Below are 18,692 nucleotides of genomic sequence, written 5' to 3'. Positions count from 1 at the left end.
TTATTTTATTTTTTCTGAGATAGGGTTTCTCTGTGCAGCCTTGACTGTCCTGGACTCACTTTGTAGACCAGGCTGGCCTTGAACTCACAGAAATCCACCTACCTCTGCCTCCCAAGTGCTGGCATTAAAGGCGTGCGCCACCATTGCCTGGCCCTTTGAGTTCTTCTAATAGGCATGTGACATACACCCACTATTGATGGATTGTAGCCAACACGGTGAGCATTGTCCTCTAAACCCAGAGTCTCTGCATAAATAATTGTGATTTCTGATCTGATGCTTTGTCCTTGCACACTCCACTTTACCTGTCTTCTAGATGTTTTTAAATTTTACCCTATACAAATCCCCACAATATGACTGGTTATCACTCTGCTAGTTACGGTAAGTGCCAAGTTGGGGGCAGGGTACTTCGAACTGCTCTTTCAGCAGTTAAAAAATAATACTGAAACCAAGGTAAGCATACAAGAAGTGGTCAGACTCCGAGTTACATATTAACAAGGTTTGGTCTGGTTAAAGCTGAACACAGCTCCAGAAAACCCTTCCACTTATCACTCCTGCCAAGCCTCTCTACCTGGACCAGGCAGACTGGCCTTATAAAGAGACCTTTTCAAAGGACGCAGAAAAAGTTTCCTCCAACACACCAGAGATTTTCATTCGACATTCCTCTGGCCAACATATCTGCAACCTGCCAGTCCTTTAATATCAGTATTTTCACATCTTAATCTCACAAACACCTTAGGAAAATGCTGGTTTTCTCTGCCTTCATGGCAGACACACCTAGCTTTTTCCATTTGTAAAACACAGACATATAATGCTGTTTACTTCTGACAAGACTGAGCTCAGTGGAGTTAAGATATATTTTTCAAAGATTGATTTGCTTAGTCCATTCTGCTTTTCCAGATGATTCTATTCTTGAAATGACACTGTGGGTATATGCCCTCACTATTGAGGCCTCCAGAAAAATTAAGGAGCTCCAATGTTAAATTATATGGGAGCAAAATATACTGCAAAGGGAAAGATTTTCCCAGGTCATGCCCCTGAGTATAATTACTTACCCTTTCCCGGTTTAATCACCTGTCACTAGACAGGATAGAGCAGTGGTTCTCAACCTTCCTAACACTACGACCCTTTAATATAGTTCCTCACGCTGTGGTGACCCCCAAGCATAAAATTATCTTCATTGCTACTTCATAACTGTAATTTTGCTACTGCTATGAATCGTAATGTAGGTATTTGAGATAGGCTTTTGCCAAAGAAGTCATGAGGACCACTGGTGTGGTACTTCCCACTAAGGAATTACACGTGCACCTGTCTCCTGTTAACATTCATCATGTGACTTGCTTTGACCAGTAGGATGGTTCAGAAGCCATTGCTGCTAGCTCAGAGTCCCAGTTTCAGGAGTGCGGCTGTGTTTCTGCCATCACCACAAGATAAGCACAACCTGGGTTGCCCACTAGTCCCATAGACGGCAACATAATGGAACTCATAATAGAACCCAGCTAGCCACTGTAGCCCCAGTTAGCTCAAGACCTACATTTGGAGGTAGAGCTGCTCAGCCAGCCCAGTCTAGGTCAGTTGACCTACAACCGACACAATATGTGAGCAGCGACAGTTTGTCTATAGCCACCAAGCTTTAGATTGGTTTGTTAAATAGCAAAAGGATAAGTCAGTGTTATGAGCACATTCTGGAATTATTTACTTTAATGGAAAAAAAATTTACATCAGTTACTCAACATTTAAGAACACTGTATATCTTTGTATATGGCTAATTCTTAAGGTAAAGGGTTCTTTAATACATTTTTTTAAAGAGTCAAGTGTGGTCATTTATGCTTATAATCCCAGCATTGGACAGCTGAGGCAGAAGACCTGCAAGTTCAAGACTAGCCTGCACAACATAGTGACAGAATAAATATAGATTAAGTGTAAAAGATGAAACTTAGGAGAGGTTCAGGGTTCGTAAGGGAAAAGGTCTCATTCAGCAGACAGTCTTACTCCTCGTTGTCACAGGAGCTAATGGCACTATGTTTCTGTAGCCTGTCTTGTCTCCAGATCTTCCTCCCAAAGATGTTCTGTCTTCTACAATTGGGATTCTCAACCAGGAATGACTTTTTCCATCAAAAGATGCTTAACAATATGATGGTGACAGGATGTTACTGGCATCAACTGTGTACAAAGCAGAGACTATTAAATGTAAGGACACACAGGAGAGCCCACGGTAGCAAATAGTAGTTGGATTCAATGCCATTAACACCAAGGCCAAGAAACACTATCTTTGGTTTAAGTTCAAATATTTATTGATTCCTCCCTCTTATATGAGTCTGTCAGTTAAAAGTCTTGGGAACTGTGTAACAAAAATTTGTTTCTTAAATGCATAAAGAATATCCTCCTTTAAAAATTCAAGCCATAAAATATTTTTTTAAAAAATAAAAATAAAAAATAAAAACTCAAGCCAGCTTCTCTTATACAGTGTACAGTGTATATGAGTGTTTACTTTATTCAAAGCGTAAATGGCTTGTTCACAAATGTCCCAAGCAAGAAATAGTTGACTGAAGAAAACCTTTGTTTAAATATGTCTACACTTCTACAAGTCATTACTAGTATGTCAAATTAGCTGCCAAGAAAATCCCATTCCATTTCAAACATTTGAAAGTAAGCAAACAAATTGGCAAAGACACCCGTTCTTGTTGAACCTCAAGGCACTCCAGATGGACGTTGTGGCAGCCACAGTGGGCTGGGTGCAGGGTCATTTTGAATGAAACTGCTGTATTGTGACAATGTCCTCTGCTGTCTCAGTGATCAAAGCTCCTTAACGGTGTCCTAGAGAATCCATCTTAGTACTCAATTCTAGCCTCAAAGTTTTGGATTCGTACCAAGAAAAACAACTGATCCTCAGAACCAAGAACTGATGGGGGTCCGCAGACTGGTGAGTCAGCTGGGGTTTGAAAGGTGTCTGTTCCTGAGGAAAGACCAAATCTGGATGCAAGGTCTCAAGTGATGACACCGGGGAAGATGGCATGAATGCCTGTGAGGGCTCTCTCAGTGCACAGATTTGTGTGTACATTAAGTGAGGACATTTTGGAAGACTTGGGAATTGAAAGATAGAATTTGGCAACAAAGGAGACCCAAGATAGTGTGCTCAAGACTTGAGACAATGATGCAGTTCAAATCACAGTCAGAAGGCCAGGATTAGGCTAATACTGGCCCAGAAGGAAAACCAGTGAGATGAGAGAATTTCCAGAAGCAGGGGTTCTCAACCTTCCTAATGCTGTGAACTTTAATACAGCTCCTCATAGTATGGGGACCCAACCAGACAATTATTTTCATTGCTACTTCATCGAAGTTATTTTACAGCTGCTAGGAATCATAATGTAAAGATTTGATATGCAGAATATATGATATGCAACACCTGTGAAAGGGTCATTTGACACTACCAAATGGGCCATGACCAACAAGTTGAAAACCGCTGGTCCAGTGGACCAATGGCTGGTAAAACCTCAGTCCTAGGATGGTCATGCTTCAGTCATGCTGTATGAAGAAGTCAAAGCCAGCAAGTAGATTCCCGCTGGTTTCAAGAATTAAGACATAGTCAAAGCCTATAACAAAAGAGGTCCCTAGCTCCAGAGAAAATTTTACTATGGATATTCTACTAAATGGACACACAGTCAAACTACTTTCTAATATTTATGTTTATACACCTACGTCAGTTCTGTTCTCAGCATGGGTCAGAGAAGCTTCTTTTTTGCAGAGGGCAAAGGTTAATGCACACTGGCCAAGGTGATGAGAATAAGTGACTTTTGAGCCCCAAAACTCTAAACTGAACATCTCTATCAGCATTCTCAAGGCCCGTGGGAGAAGGAATGGGAACACTGTAAAGGGCCAGAGGAAGAAGAGGAGCACTGTGGGGTACCATCTTCTGGAAATGACACATTCACTGGAATTGTGAACACACAGAGCGCACACACACACACACACACACACACACACACACACACACACACACGTCAAAGAGAGAGACAGACACACTGGAAACATGGGTCAGCAGAAGTGGGAGGGGGAAAGAAAGTGTAACAGGATGATGAGGGTCGTAACACATTGCATACACATAAGAAATTGTCAAAAATAAAAGTAAGACCTTAGGAGTAGCCTAACACAGCATGCAGGCTGAGGCCTGGCCAACACTTTTGAGTCCTGTTATTATCGACTCGTGACCTAACTTTGCTAGAAGACAGGTACACTCGGCATATAAAGTGGTAGTGCGTATGATGGTGCGGTAGACTTTGGCCACGACATTCCCTAGGAAAGAGACGAAAGGCCAACTGTGTAACGTCCTAAACTCTCCACCTGCATTTCAACTAGGAGAAGCTCCACTTCTGCTTTAAACACCTTCACCTGTATGACTCTTCTTCTCCAAAAATAAAATCTGCTGCTGAAAGGAGTTTGGAAAACAATGCCTTAAAGGGTAGTAATCCCAAAATGGGAAGGCATATTGCTGAAGCCATGAAAAGGATCCAACCACAACCCACATGACAAGGTTCTTTAAGAGATACTGCCCATTTTTCTGAGCAAAGTAGGTTTGCGTGCTCAAGTGATTCTCCCTGCTTTTGCTCTGTTTTGGACCTGTGTATAACTTCTACTTTTAACTGGGACTTTTTTTTTTTAATGAAATGGGATTTTAGAGAATATTTATTGCTTAGAGGAAGAGCCATAGCTGTGATGGGCTGAAGCAAATCAGAATGGACATTCTGATTAAAGCTGCTACTTGGCTCTGTTATCGTGACATTTGGTAGAAGCAAAAAACCTGGCTTTTAGCATCGTCATCGATGTAAATTGCTATGGAATTCACTAACAAGAAAATAGAAAAAATAAATTTATATAATTGAATTGACTGCACAAACTCACATCTGTTTCATCCACAATATGGAAGAAAAGAGCAACTGTGCCTTCAATGTCTGTTATATGAGTGGCAGGCATGGACAGGGTTTCTTTATGTAGTCCTGGCTATCCTGAAATCATTCTGTAAACCAGGCTGACCTTGAACTCACAGATATGCACCTGCCTCTGCCTCCTGAGTGCTGAGATTAAAGGTGAGCACCAACACCACCTGGCCCAGCCTGGCTTTATGCTACAGTCCATCTCTTCCCTTGAAGTTGAAAGCAGAGAGAAATAGAGCAAATGGAGATATTCTCAACAAAGTTCCTAAAGAGACAACCTAGCTTTGTGCCATTGGTTGGGGACTGTGACCAGGAATCAATTTGTTTATGTTGTCAACACTTCCCCAAGCCTAGGAGACATTGTGGCTTTTAGATATGTGCATTTGCAGCCTTCTCTTTTACTGCTGTTGGCCGTCACTACATCCCAATTCCAAAGCCATCCATATTCTGTTTGGGTGATAGTTAGCACATCTAACCACTTCGTGGAAAAACCAACAGGAGGAAACCACCAAGTAAGAGAGAAAGCGAGCTGAGTCCAAGTTCTGGTCACCTCACACCTTGTGTTTGTTCACACACAAGGCCACAAAGTTCCCTTCTGACAGCTTCATTTACAGCTTTCCTTGAGCTGCCAAGTTACTGCCCAGTAGACTTCTCCTGTTACTTAGACCCTGCTCCCCACCAACAGCCTGAAGCATCCAACAGAAACCCACAGACCTAGCACTAGGATGGTCCGCACCAGGCACAGATATCTGTCTACCTGTCATTCAGTGGCCACACTTGGCAATGGACAGTACTATGAGCAGCTAAGTAATTGTAGAGAGGAAGCGATGGATTTCTATCTAAATGCTTGGCGTGTTGGGTCCCTGAAACACGGAGCTCCTGAAAGTCAAGAACAGAAACTGTAAGAGATGTTCAGACTAAGCAACCGTCTCTACATGGTAGAGTCAGAATCACTATAAACATCCTGCTAATGTTCCTTATTTTCTGCTGTAAGTGTATGTGACTTTTATAATTAGAAAAGCACAAATATTGATAGAAAAGTGCTGAGGAGTTCAAAGTAACCATGTCTAGTGACAAGACTCATGTCCTTTTTCACTTCCACTTCCTCTCACTCATCCATCTACTTGCTTTTATTTAATAAACAAGCCAACTGTGTCGAATGTGTGACAAGCACCTTTCTCCCCACCCCAACATAATATTTTTATTAATTATTTGGAAATTCCATACTGTGTACCCTGATTACATTCCATTCCCATTTTCCCCAGGTGCACTGTCTCACCCTTGCTCCTTCCCCCTCCCCTCAAAAAAGACCAAATGCAGTTTGTTTTGCCTGTATACTCATTGGAGAATGGTCAAACTCCCAGCTTCTTTAGCAGTGGTATCGGCTACAGACTCACAGCTGAGAATGAGGCACATTGACCGCAAGCACCTTTCTAAGCAACAGGAATGCAACTAGCCTGTTTCAGCTTCACACTGTATTATTCTACAGGTGAGAAACTGGGCTGCAGAGAGCTTCAATTACTGAGCCAAGATGCAGAGCTGATAACAGCACACTGGTATGCTTCCCAAAGCTGGCTCAATCGTGTGCACTTCCTGGATCTGCCTATATCTTCTTCCTAACATAGGTATTCTCAAACCCCGCTACAATTTTGCCACGCCCACACTGCCTGTGTCAGTGTCAGATCAGGCTAGGCAGCCCAAAAGAGCTTTGTTTTCTTTTGTTTTTTTGGAAATGGTCTCACAAGATCCCAAATGACATGTAACTCCTCCCTTTGTAGCTCAGGCCAGCCTTGAACTACTCTTCCTGCCTCCTGTCCCCTGCCTCCTGTCCCCTGTCCCCTGCCTCCTGTCCCCTGACTTCTGCCTCCTGCCTCCTGCCTCCTGGCATCTCCAGCTGCCAGGTTATATGCATGCACTCCACAATTGAATCAAAGAAGCATTTTCAAGGGAGAAAATGATGGATAAACAGAGTAATCAGTACTAGTCTGAGGTCTCCAGATAAAAATGTTCAGACCAAGGTACCCAGAGGTACCCATAATCACAGGACATTGACAGCCAAAGCGACTCAAGCACCCTGAGCTGGCTGCCTGACTTCCTCTGGGCTCCCATGTTCAAATTTAGAGTTGGAACTGAAAAATCGCCAATAGTGGCGCTTCCTTGCATTTGCGCAGGGCTTATGAGCTACATCAAGTCCACCCTCACATCATCTCCCAGTACTTCCTCTCTGTGGACTGTGACCACTGGCCATCTACAATTTCCAAGTGAGGATGCTGCTGTTTCTCCACTGAAAGGGAAGCCCTGGTATATTGATTAGAAGGCAGGAGTGCGGCTAGAGAGACGACTCAGCAGTTAAGAATACTTGCTGCTTTTACAAGAAACCTTGGTTTGTTCCCAGCACCACATAACAGCTCACAACTGTCTGTAACTACAGTTCCAGGGGACCCAACACCCTCTTCTAGCCTCCTTAGGCACCAGGCATGTACATGTGCACATACATACATGCAATAGACACCGAGACACAGAGCAAGACAGAGAGACAGAAGCAGCCTAATGTTTCTCTGAGGGCCCTTTCAAACATAATAGCTTGTGCTTCTGAGAGGTCCCTGGGTGTCTGTCACTTATTAGGGCAGCATCTTTGTGAAGCTGAAGCTACCAGCTGTAGCATCCCAGCTTCCAGAAAAAAAAACTGGAGTGCTCCCTTGGTTCCTAAAGACAGCAGCCATGAAAGTTGTCCCTTTAATCTCCACCTTCACAAGTCTAGCACATCAGAGCCAGCCACTGAGACCAGGAGCAGATGTCAAAATTGGGCTGAGTTTTCCGGGAATTGCATCTGTTTGGCCTCTTCCCAGGCCGTTTCTTCCCTGCACAGCTGGTACGGGGGAGGCTGCAGAGCTGTGGAGATAGCATAGAGTGTATGGGGGTAGGACGCAGCAGGATGATCTGGGTCCTACATTGGCTCACTCTCTGGCTTTCAGGATGCTCACATGTTCCGTGTGCTATGCATCTTAACCTTCCTTCCAAACAGCCCTTGCACAGGACAAAAACCATTAACCAAAGAAGGTAAGAAAAACTGACCTAATTCAAAGCGCAAGGAAGCTGGGCACTTAGAAAGCCTTAGAAGCTGTGCAGAGCTTTTGGTCAAGTATGTGTATTGAGATCAGGGTAAAAGTATAGCCAGTTTGGCTTGGACAATCCTAACCTACTTTTGCTACCAGGTGCTATGGTCTGTTTGTTTGCCGTATGTTAGGGTTTTGAGATAGAGTCTCAGGGAACCCAAACTGGCCTTAAACTTGCTCTGAAACCACAGGAGACTTTGAACGCCTAATTCTCCTGTTTCAGCCTGTGGAGTGCTGGGATTTCAGGCCAATGCCGCCATAGGTGGTGCCAGGTATGGTTTTAATAGCACTCCTTTTCATTCACAGACGTTTCCTATCAGTAATATGGATGCTATGACTATGGCATAAGACCAAGTCTACCACATGGCTGAATCTACACACTGGAAGGCAGGCCGAAGAACTGTCAACTCATCCTGCCCAGAGCTAGAAAACCCCCTTGTAAACACTATGCCCCAAATTTCACTCACCGACTCATAAAGATTTTCAGCTGCTCCGAATGAGTCTGTTCTTCTTCTGTAGTTCACAGCCCCGGGACTCTTCACTGAGTGGATGAAGGAGAGTAGGTTGTTGTAATCACTCTATTGCTTGGTGCAGGGATTCTGAGAAAAAAAGAGGAGGCTTATATTGCTGAACCCCAACTGTGGGTCACACCTCAAGATAAGATGCTTTCCCTCCTTGTAGAAACAACCTTGAGAAAGGAATGACCTCCCTTTTAAGAATGAAGAAACTACCAAACCAAATAACCCCATTGAGAAATGGGGTCAGAACTAAACAGGGAATTCTCAACAGGGGAATATCGAATGGCTGAGAAACACTTAAAGAAATTCTCAACCTCCCTAGTCATCAGGGAAATGCAAATCAAAACAACTCTGAGATTCCATCTTACACCCATCAGAATGGCTAAGATAAAAAATTCAAGCGACACCACATGCTGGCTAGGATGGGGGAAAGAGAGGAACACTCCTTCATTGCTGGTGGGAATGCTAACTAGTACAGCCACTTTGGAAATCTATCTGGTGCTATCTCAGAAAACTGGGAATAAGGCTTCCTCAAGACCCAGCTAATCCACTCCTTGGAATATACCCAGAAGATGCTCCAGCACACAACAAGAAAATTTGCTCAACCATGTTCATAGCCAGAACATGGAAACAGCCTAAGTGTCCCTCAGTAGAAGAATGGATAAAGAAACTGTGGTACATTACACTATGGAATACTACTCAGCTATTAAAAACAAGGAATTCCCAAACTTTGCAGACAAATGGATCGAACTAGAAATGATCATAATGAGTGAGCTAACCCAGAAGCAGAGAGACTCAAATGGTATATACTCACTTATATCTGCACACTAGCCCAAGGGGCATGTCCTATGAAAGTCTTCACTTACCAGGAAAGTGGAACAGAGGGGAGGACGTCCTATTGGCACTCTAAGTGAGAGAAGCATGGGAGAATGGGGAAATAGAAGGATCCAGAGGGTCATAGAAACCTGCAAGAACATTATGACGGGCAGATCTGGGCCCAGAGGTCCTGTTCAAACTATGGCACCAGCCAAGGACAATATGTACAGTAAACTTCAAACCCCTACCCAGATCCTGCCAATGGATAGGACATTCTTCACAATTGAGTGGAGAGTGGGGTCTGACTTTCACATGAGCTCTGGTGCCCCATATTTGACCATGTCCCCTGGATGGGAAGGTCTGGTGGCACTCAGAGGAGGGATAGCAGGCTACCAAGAAGAGACTTGATACCTTATGAGCATATACAAGGGGAGGAGGTCCTCCTCAGTCACAGTCATAGGGGAGGGGAGTAAAGGGAAAATGGGAGGGAAGGAGGAATGGGAGGATACAAGGGATGGGATAACAATTGAGATGTAATATGAATAAATTAATAAAATATATTTTTTAAAAAGAATGAGGAAACTGATTGTGGAAAGGTAGAAGCTAACCAAGGCTGGGCTGGGGTTCAGACAAAAAGACCCAAGACACTCTCTTAACAGAGCCAGAGGCCTCTCACCATGTCTTCTCCTCTCTATCCCTTTCTTCACCGCTTCCTGAAGTGGGGAAACAAATGACACCACAGATAACTCTTACCCCTTTACACCAGACGGCCTCTCTCACAACCTGTCAAATTGCTGGCGTGCACTTCGTCAGCAAGGGTAGACAGAGAGCAGCACCTGAGAAATCCTGTTAAAATCTACTCCTCTCACATTCAAGTGCCTATTTTGTCCCAACCCAGATCTAAAAGGAGAGGACACTGAAGTACAAGCAAAGTCGTTAATCATTGTCACATCCTCATCCACGCGGAGAGGAAAGACAGCAGCTGTGAGAGTGGAGAAACACAGGGAGCTGGGAGCTGCCCTGGAGTGACACTGCTCTGTCACTTCCTGCCTGTCATGTCACTTCAGAGGCTCTTCAGCAAAACCTCTCCGGAGAATCTCAAAGACAGGTTCTCTTGTGACTGGCCACGGTGAGAATCTGAAGGCTTTCTCTGTCTCTGTGTACTATGAAGAGCTTCCAGGCAGGTGGCAGGTGGGAATGGACAGAGTGGCAAGAGAGTCACCCCCAAAAGAGGTGGCACAGGAAGCAACCCGCTGGCTGGTGCCCACAGAGCAGCTCAAGTGGCATCTTGCTGAGGTTCAGAGGTGACACCAAAAGTCAAGGCGATGGGAAAATGCCTTGGCTGCTTCTGCTATAACAGAAAGCCAACTGAAAGGAAGGGTGTGTGAACAAGGTGTATGGAAACCTGCCCTATTGTTACTCAGTTACAAAATACAATTAGAGAGATGGGAGAATAAATATGACATTAAAGATGAATAAGTAACACCGGGGTCCTACATGGGTTATTAGGTGAAAATCACAGTGCCAATATGGGATGCCTCCCTCTGAGTTACTGTCAGCGAGGCCCAAGAGTGCTCCAAAATGGCACAGGGTTTTGCCACGGCTCTTGGTTATTCACCATAACAGCACAGTAAGACTTACTGCTGATGACACCACCTACTCTGGCTGCAGGATGTAGGGAAATCAATCACAAGGCAACCAGGAAACTTTTGTCCTCCTGACTGCCAGAAGGCGCTATGCAAGCTCCTGGGGGAGAAAAAAAAAAAAACAATAGTCATACCTACCCAGCTCTGGATCCTGCCTGCTACAGTGCTGGCCTGCAGAGCGAGATGTGCAGCAGAGGCTTTTCTGTAAGATTGTTCTCTGATTTGAGCTGAGGGCTGTCCCACAGTAAGGAGTTTTACGCCTGCTACTGAAATCCTGGTCAAAGCCATGGCTAAGCAGATCAGAGACTCCAGTGTAGAACCTGCTGTTGTTATTTTGCTCAGTGGTCACACCTCCAAATTGCGTTCTAAACATTTCTGTTTATACCCAAATAACTGGGCTGCTTTCAGCCTTCGTTGGAGAAGCTTTTTTAGCCAATGGGCGGCAGTCAGTGCACAGACGCATAACTGGTCAAAGTGCTGAGAATAATAGTCTGTAAATTTTTAATCCCTAAGTAAGACAGCGTTATCAACTTCCTCCCCTTCCCACCCACCAAGGTTCAGGGAACTTTGAAGAGGAAGAGGAAGCTGGAAGTAAGAGCCGGAAGATGGGAACGAAGGTTGTAAAATTCTGTCTTTTGGACATGACGTGACTTTTGCACTCCTGATCTCACAGCAGCTGTGGTTACCTGCCCAGCATCTACACAAACTCAAGGCAGCCAAATTTCTGCACAGAAATGCTCTCCAGGCCCCACTCCTTAATGAGGCGCTATTGACACTTGATGGCTACTGGGGGGAGAGAGAACTGGCCCTCTTTGAGGGTGTGGCCACTGATAGATTCCCCATGCTTCAGAGAATATGGACAACAGTAATTGGACTTAATGGACTATCACAAACATAAAAAAAAAAAAAAAGATCTGAAGTTCATAGGAGGATATTCTGGAGGAAACACAGGAATAGCAGGAGGGGGAAGTGGGGATACACAGGATCATATTCCGTTGTGTGAAGTTGTCAGATTATTTTTAAAATATAATTAAAATGTACATGAAAGTTTGAATATACGCATGAATGGCTACAGGTTCTAAGGATATTCTCTACAGATATGAATTCAATACGTTACCACTCAGTACCTACCACATGAGGGTAGGCAAGACAAGCATTGTTCCTTGCAAAATCGTCACAGACCCTCTATTTCCTATGCCTAAGTCCCGAAAAAGGGGAGTGGGAAACGATATTGCTCAGTGGAAAGGCAACAGCCCAGGGACCTTGTTTAGAGCCTATCATGACCTCAGGCCAGCAATTTTCCAAAGGGCAGGCCTTGTACTAGTTGGTGCATCTTTGGTAATTAACATGTGTATCATATCAAACTTATTTTTTGTGGGATTTATGGCTTAAGACAAGGTTAAAAAAAAACAGTCTATTCAAAAATGGTATTAAGAGAACTATCATGTGCGCAGCATGCTGACACAGCGAAGTTTCTGAAACATCAACAGAGATAATGTTTGCAAGTGACTGAAATAAAGAATGTCATGTGTGAAAATGCACACAGTCCACGGAAATAGCGGTGGCTCCAACGATCCCGCATTGCACCTTTGCTCACCCATGCGCTCAGGCAATGAGCTAAAGCAGCAGCTATGCTACAAACCGCAAAACTCTGACTGCGCATGCTCCTGCCACGCATTCGCATTCGGAAGGCAATGTGAGTGCTGAGGCCATGGGGGACCTCAGCAGGAGCAGGATCTGCTGCCTGGTCATCGGAAAGAAAATGCAGGCATACAAATAACTGTAAAATGGGATAAGCCCCCAAAGAGGAGGTACAAAGCCCCAGAGAGCAGAGACTCGAAGGAGGGATAAGTCACGCCTATGGGGAAAGGTCAAGAAAGACTTCATGGAGATTTCAGATGGCATTTGAGATAGGCTGGGGGTGGGGGTGGGGGGGGAGAGAAGAGAAGAATTTCAAGGACACAAAAGAGGGGGTGAATATGAAACATTCCAGAGATGGACGGAGGGCTTGAGCACCAGTACAGAGAGACCAGGAAGTGACAAGAGGGTAGAAAGTCCCTTCTGTTGATTCAGCTGGGGTATAGAATGTAGCTCAAGCAGATGATTAGGGAGTTCAGAGTGTGGCCAGAGAACAGGGCAGAAAGTGAGGTCAAAATTAGCACAGAAGAGAAGCCAGAAGCAGAAAGGAACACTGGCGCTTCATCCTCCAGAGCTGACATGTAACAGATCACACACACACACACACACACACACACGCACACGCACACACACACACACACACACGCACGCACGCACGCACACACACACACACACACACACGCACGCACGCACGCACGCGCGCTATGCGAACGACCCACCGATCTGCTAGGCAGGTGTGCCGTCCAGCATATAACCTTTCTCCCAGCTCTGACTTACTTCCTCTCTTCGAAGCACACCCTTCTAAACTGTCTCTGCCTCTGCTACCATCCAAATGTCTTTGTCCAGTTTTTTGTTTTGGGACACGAAAAACCCTGGAAACCCCAGAGGGTGCCTGCTTGAATCAGGTGTCTGGAGACAGTAACGTAGCCAGCGCCAAAGAGCAAACTTAATATGTTCTACGGAAAGTAACGGGAATGGCAGGCTGCTGGGGAGAGGACTGTGAAAAGCTTAAAAGGATGAGTGGAGCCGAGCTCAGTGGCACATGCACGCCTGTAATTCCAGCACTCTGGGAGGCAGAGGCAGGTGGATCTCTATGAGTTCGAGGCCAGCCTGGCGTACAAAGCAAATCCAGGGCAGCTAAAGCTCCAAAGTGAATTTGCCTGCACCAGAGTCTAGAAATGAAGTAAAGGTTATTGCCACCAAGGCCCTAGTTACTGTGACTCCCTGAAGAAAGTACAATAAAAGTGTGAATTGGGGGAATCAAAGTGATTACACTGGGGGGGAGATTCTGTAAGACCTGGGAATTAATTTAAACTGGGAGAGAGACAGGAAAACTCCCAGGGTAAGCAGATCTCAGACAAGGCTTTGGGGCAAAGGGAACACTTGCAAGTGGTGTGATGCAAATGCATGCCTTAGGCATCCATGCTGGCCTCAGAAGGCCAGATGTGGTCCAAAGAGGAAACTAGAAACGACAAGAGCTGGCCAGGTGGACGATCCCTGTGTTGTTCACACATGAAAATTCAGGGACAGAAGAAAAAGCAAAATGAGACATAACAAATGCCAATTACTTCTGTGTACAATTAAGAGGTTGTTTTTAAAATAAGGAATTTTATAATAAGGTACCTAAATTACTCCCATAGGCAGCAATAAAGCAACATCAAAAGAAAAGGCTGTGTTGTTACAATTGTCGTTGAGAGCATTAAGCATTGCAGAAGCCTGAGAAATGGCCCCTAAAATATATCTGATCATAACCCCTGGAATTTATAGACATGACATTATTCCGAACAAAAAGGATATTGATATGTGTTGTTTATTCTGGATTATTCAAGTGGGCCCTAAATGCCATCACGCTTGTCCTTGATCAAGGAAGCTGTGACGCGTACAAAGCTAGAGAGGTACATGGAGAAGTCAATATGAAAACCTAGCTGTTCCAGTTAGCTTTAATATGTCAACTTGGCACAGCCTACATTCATCTGAGGGAGAAAACTTCAACTGAGGAAATGTCTAGGTGAGATTGACCTGTGGACATGCCTGTGGAGGTTGTCCTGATTATTAATTGATGCTAAAGGGCCCAGCCCACTATGGGCAGCACCATCTCTAGGCAGGTGGTTCTGGGCTACACACCGAAAGCCAGCTAAAAACAAATCTGAAAGGAAGCCAGCAGGCAGCTTTCCTCCATGCTTTCTTCTTCGGGTTCTTCTCAAATACCTGCCCTACTTTCTCTCAATGGACTGAATAAGGCAAAAAAGACCTTTTGTCCCCTAGGTGACTTCAATTAGTGTTTTATCAAAGTAGCAGAAATGAAACCAAAACTCTAGCCTAGAGAATTTTGAAGATGTTGGCCTTGAAGACGGCTTCTGGCTTATTGAGCCCATGAGGCATGGATACCAGCAACCAACAGAAACTGGAAGAGACGAAGCATGGAACATCATGTAAGGCTTCCACAGGGTCTACAGAATACCTTTGTGATTTTGATATCACACTTCTGGCCCCTTAAAAAATTTCTGTTGCTTTAGACCAGTGGATAAATAGTAACGTATATTAACAGCTCCAAGAAACTAATGTAAGCAGAAATCCTCACTGAATTCCTTTTCAACTAAGAGGCCATCAGAAGCAGCTACATAACATCAGATGAGCTAATGTTTTTCTTGGGCTTTCTTTGTTAGATTGTGAACTGATACGTCCTGCCCTTTTAAGTAGTTTCAAGGTTATAAGAGTGAATACATTTTGTGCCAAGTCCTGGACATGTGAGGCTTGTCCTCTATATCTGGAGATTCCCACCATCCAAGCAGAACACAGGAATGATATGCACCAAGTCCATAATTAATGCAACAAATGCCATAAGGATGCCAAGAATGTCTTAAAGCTCCCGAAGTAAGGCATGAAGGCATGAAATATGGAGACCTTTAGATCATGATAGAAGCTCTATGATAGGTGAGACATTTTTTTGGGATTCAAAGATCTAAAGATGAGCAACTGATGAACTCAGCCTGAGGAAGGCTTATAGCCAAGGCTAGCATGAGTCAACATATGCTAATGGTTTGGAAATCCTCAAATCTTCTATTGAAAGACCTTAATAATGTACAGAGATGACGTGTATATTCTATTCCTGTCCATCCCCTAACCTTCCCACACCCACACTTTCTTTCTGAAGACTTAACATACTAGTAAACTCGTCGCATTGAATCCTGGTACTAGCCTGATTGGACTTTAACTGTCCTAGCTTTTTCCAACTTCCTTCATGTGCACTAGCTATTTACTTTTGGGACAACCATTAGAATAGTGTTCTCCTCCTTAGGTTGTCATGATACTTAAAGGTAGTAATTATTACGAGCTTAAAGATTATGTTAGGCATAGCAATCCATCAAAATGTGCACACAGAGTCCAGAATCTGTGACTATGTTACCCAACACAGCGAGGAACCTTGAGATGACGCGTTTATTCCAGATGATCTGGGTGGGCCACCTAGACCACAAGAGTCCCTTAAGAGTAGAGACACCTTCTCAACCGGTGTCAGTGAGGAAGGCTGACAAAAGGGGGAAGAGTGAGAGAAACAAGACACTGCTGCCTTTAAAGACGAGAAAGGCAAGTAGCTGCAGATGCTGGGAAAGGCAAAAGGCAGATTCCTTCCCTGAATCTGGGGAACGAACCTGGGGAATGAGCCTTCTAGAACTGCGCCTGCTACCTCCTCTTCGGGCAGCGAGCACTCGGGCTGACAGGCACTAACACTGGAAGAGCCCCCTTCGGTCTCAACTGGAGTGAGCAACGCCTTGCCATGGAGGGTTGGGAGGGGGGAGGAGGCGCAACCCATCTCACATCCATCTTCTCTTGCTTCTCAGGGTTAGGCAGGTCAGTTGGAGGTCCCGTCTGCTTCTGAAAGGAAAAAAAAAAATTAGCTAATGCAGTTAGCAACTACTAGGTCATATCCCTTCTCAGCTCAAAACCTCCCACAGGCTTTCCCTAGCTCAGTCCCAGAGCAGCCTGAAAGACTTCTTCTGTTCTCTAGTCTTCAGAGCACAGCTAATCCCATTTCCCCCTCTAGCTGTCCCCTTCCTTTCTGACCCTTGCCGACTGTGCTCCCAACCCACTGGCTGCCTTGCTGGTCTGTGCACACCAGGAGCTCCAGGCCCAGGACACTTGCACTTGAGGTTTCTCTGCCTAGAACCCTCTTCTCCCCACCTTGCTCTCTCAGCACCTTCAGATACTCTCCTACACGTGGCCTTCCTCCTGACAAGCCTATGGAAATAGCAGCGTCTCCCCAACCCAAACCACCAGAGCAGTTTCCAATTCTATCATGATGCAGAGTGAATTTTTTTCACGCAATGTTGTGGAAAAGTCGGCTTCATAAGAGTTCTTCGTGGAGGACGTATTAGGTGTGTGATAAATATTGATTGAGTGATCAAATGGGCGTCTATCCAAACTATAATCAAGAACTGAATCTCTGTGTTGTCTGTCATTAATTACATTTGGTTACAAACGGGAAATGAAAGTCCGTGGTCTGTCTGTTGTTGAACAATCAAGCTGCAGTAAGTTCAAATCCTGAGCTGGCCTCACTGAGACCAGACAAGTCAAAGAGTGGAGCTGTGAAGGTTCTCAGCAGCCAGCTCTGGCAACCCTCTGGCTCCCAACGCAGAGGGTTGGTTTTCTGAAGCCTTGGCCTTTCCCATTTCAGCCAGCGGCTAAAAAATCCTAAGAACAGTTTGTCTCAGTACTTCAGTGCTTCCGCTTCCAAGCCCAGGAAAGAGCAGGAAGTGCAGGGGCGTGTGAAAATTGAGAGAAAAGAAGAATTAAAGCCACTACATGGAAAGGGCCCAGAGACTTCCTCTGTCTACCACGGCACACACTGTGCTTTCACAACGAGGCTGAGGAAACCACTCTCGGGCAGAAGGAAAACTAGACTATAGCTGCTAGGTCTCTGTGATTGCACACACACTTATTCAGGGACAGCGAGGGGTGCAGCCGAAGACAGACCTAGCCCCTGCGCGTTTGTGTTTACCTTTCTCAGCAGTCTAACATTACAAGGGTCAACCTAGTTCATATCCCACCTACTCCATGTTTGCTCTGGACAGTCTGAGTGCCCAGCACATCCCAAGGAGGTATCTTAGATGATAAGAAATTATATGTAGACTTTAGGTAAGCTTCAGAGTCAAGCCAACCAAGGCTCCAGTCTTGACGCTGCCACAATTAGTAGCTGAATGCCAGCTCCCTACAGGAAGGACCGTGCTTATCTCATTTCCCATTGTATCCACAGCATGACCCACACAATGCCCAACGTGCTCAAGAACCCCTGCGTGGAAGAAAATCAATTTTAGGCGCCTCGGTTTCTTCGTTACTAAAAGGAGAATATAACTTGAGCGCCCCATCTCTATACACGACAGCGTTTGCCATTTTGATGACAGTGATCTGAAGGTAAAAGGTGGGGTTAGCTCTAGGTGAACTGTAGAGTGTTGGCAAAGCTTTATTTTCTACCTGGGATTTTTCGACTCTGCCCCAACCTGAAGGCTTGACGATTCTGTCCTCTGGAAAAGTCCTGTTCCACTTCTGCCAGAGACCCTGGAAAGGGGAAGAGCGAGCCCTACATCCCAGCTGCTGGGGTGATGGGCAGCAGCAGCGACCGAAGCATGACTAAGCACAGCCAGGTCTCACTTGTCACAGGGGTGGGGGAGGGCAGGGCACTCAGAATAGTCAAACCCGGCAAGTGCCTGGTGAAAACCCAGGGCAGACAGCTGGACCGGATTCCTAGTCTTTTCTGTTAGATTCTCACAGCCAGAGGAAGTGTGGGGTGTCTTTTCCTTAACTGCAAGTCACCCTGTGAAGCCCAGTTAAGCCCCTCTCCTCTCTTGTGATTCATCAGCCTGGGCCTTAGGAGCCACTTGTCAGTGTTAAGGGATTAAATACAGAAATGAATGCCTAAGACCTTTCTAGAATCTCCAAACCCCCAGGAATCCTTAACATGTTCACTTGGTGGGGGGGGGGGGGGGGGGCGGGAAGGTCAGTTCACAACCTAATTAGTTAAGAGGTTTGCTTCTC

This window comes from Acomys russatus, chromosome 5, assembly GCF_903995435.1.
Source record: "Acomys russatus chromosome 5, mAcoRus1.1, whole genome shotgun sequence".
NCBI lineage: Eukaryota > Metazoa > Chordata > Mammalia > Rodentia > Muridae > Acomys > Acomys russatus.
This window is presented reverse-complemented; position numbering follows the sequence as displayed.